Source organism: Penaeus japonicus, unplaced genomic scaffold (genome assembly GCF_977035675.1).
Source record: "Penaeus japonicus unplaced genomic scaffold, GWHDUDI00000001_assembly GWHDUDI00000020, whole genome shotgun sequence".
Taxonomy (NCBI): domain Eukaryota; kingdom Metazoa; phylum Arthropoda; class Malacostraca; order Decapoda; family Penaeidae; genus Penaeus; species Penaeus japonicus.
Genome location: NW_028234422.1, coordinates 24,408,366 through 24,410,865, shown reverse-complemented (window position 1 = coordinate 24,410,865; position 2,500 = coordinate 24,408,366). Strand labels below are relative to the sequence as shown.

The 2,500-nt window shown below is 42.9% G+C and overlaps 1 protein-coding gene across 6 annotated transcripts in view; it reads left to right on the top strand.

Annotated features, from left to right (window-relative positions):
- Positions 1–2,500, top strand: part of LOC122251804 (rap guanine nucleotide exchange factor 1) — a 140,602-nt gene that overhangs the window by 38,873 nt on the left and 99,229 nt on the right. The window lies entirely within an intron of this gene.

The window sequence follows — 2,500 nt, the reverse complement described above, 5'->3', positions numbered from 1 at the left end:
TTATGCACATACGCTCATGCACATACATACACATATACATTTACTTGCACGTGCCCATGCCTATGTACATGCACATGCACATGCACATGCACATGCATACAAACATACACGCATGCATGCGTACAGTGTGCAAAACAAGTTAAGAATAGTCTGAGTACTGTAAGTTGCTTTTTAGATATTAATATGTTGAAATATTGATTATAGATTATAGTTTAGGTTCATATTTGCAATAAGAACCAATGAAATAATGAAAGTTCCTCTTGTTTTTTAGTAAGAGGCGGTAAGATATTTAAAAAAGAAGCAGACAACTGTGTGTTCTTTTCGGTTTTACCCGCCAGTGACGTGTCCGATTATTCTATCGAACTGCTGTTTATTGTAAGGGATTTTGCGTTAGTTCCTATAAAAGGAAAATAATGAGAAAGAAAATTATGTGTCAAGCATTTCCGAATATTTGATTAAGGCTACACTCTCGTATTTGTATTAGGCATATCCAATAAATATAATGATACATTGAAAGGGATAAATATCGAACAAAATGGAGGGACGAATAAATATTTGTTTAGATATAACAGATTATTTTTGTTGACAGCTGACACTTATAAGTGAAGTATTAAATGAATATCTATATTTTTCACTGGCAATAGTTACAGTGGCCTAACTTTTATTCTTATTATCGTTGTAAATGGCCGTATAGAAGAAGAATGAATTTGCCATCGGAAGAAGTTGATTTCTGAACGAGATTCCAAAATGTTTCGACGGTATCTTTTACAAATAAGAAAAAAAGTCAAGTAGTTTCTTGTGATTTTTTAGCATTTATATGGATTGTCTTCATATACAGTAATTTAGCTATTCATTACGCAACTAACAAGAGACGAGTGGAAGGATGAGCTGCCAATTAGTGTATTTTATGTTAAAGTCTTTCACTCCTTCACCTTTTGTTTGCATAAATACATACATACCTGTATACTTACATGCATAGTTACACCTACACACACTGGCACATACATACATACGTCCATACGTGTATACATAATGTAATACATAATATGATAAATAATACATAATACATACATACATTTATACATGCATACATTTATGCATGCATACATACATATATATACATACATATATATACATACATATATACATATACATCTACACACATAAACACATACACGCACACGCGCACGCACACGCGCACGCACACATACACGCACACGCGCACGCATACGCGCGCACACACACACACACACACACACACACACACACACACACACACACACACACACACACACACACACACACACACACACACACACACACACACGCGCTCACACACACACACACACACACGCGCTCACACACACACACGCTCACACACACACGCGCTCACACACACACACACACACACACACACACACACACACACACACACACACACACACACACACACACACACACACACACACACACACACACGATGTTTTTGTGAAAGCACTTGGGCTAATTATAGTTACAGAATTACATTTATAACTTTGAGTTCCCTTCATACCCCCCCCCCCCTTCCCTCGTCTGAATGTCCGAGTTGTCTCATTAACAATCCTGTTTGCCGTTTATTCCCTCTCTTCCCCCCTCCGTTACGTGCTGCTACATACCACCAACCATACCACCAACCATACCACCAACCGTACCACCAACCGTACCACCAACCGTACCACCAACCATACCGCCAACCGTACCATCAACCGTACCATCTTGGCTTGGGTTTGGCATGTGGTAGCCCCTTGCATCGGAGGATTCGAACATTTATCCACTCCGTGGAAATAGGATTGTTTGTTGTGTTTACTTCTTTGCCTTTCCGGTTTGGTTGTGAATGTCGTCATGTTTTCGGATGTTGCATGTATTTGATTGAAATAATGAACCCTAAGACACCATTATTAGTACGCCCGCATGACGCTTGCTGGAGCCACGAGCCCGCGAAACACATCCGAGGGCTATCTAGAGTTATCCTAAGCCGAGGGTAACTGTAACAGGTGCGAGGCGGCGATCGAGGGGAATGGGCAGGTCGCCAGATCTAGCTATACTTAACGCACTTTTGTATGGCGGGCCTTGGCGTCGCGCTGATGACGGGGGTGGACGAGGGCAGAGGGGAGAGCGCGTAAAGGGGAGAGGGAGAGCCCGCGATGGCATTTTGCCACTCCCCCCCCCTACCCCCTCTCTCAACCCCTATGCCCGCTACCCCACATGTCTCCTTCAGTCGGGAGGGGGGGGGGCTGAGGAGCAGAGCTCATCTTCCACCTTTTCTTGTATTGTGAAAGAGGGCGAAGAAGCATAGGAGATGGAAGCACGAAGTAGCGGGGGATTGAGGAGTTGAAAGAGGTTGAGTGAATGAATGACTAGGCCTAAGGCGAAAATCAGAAAAGATCGAGCGAGATGAAATGCTGGGAAGCGGAAGGCTGGGAAAGGGACGATAGCCGGAGTAAGAGTGTCTCTGAGCAGA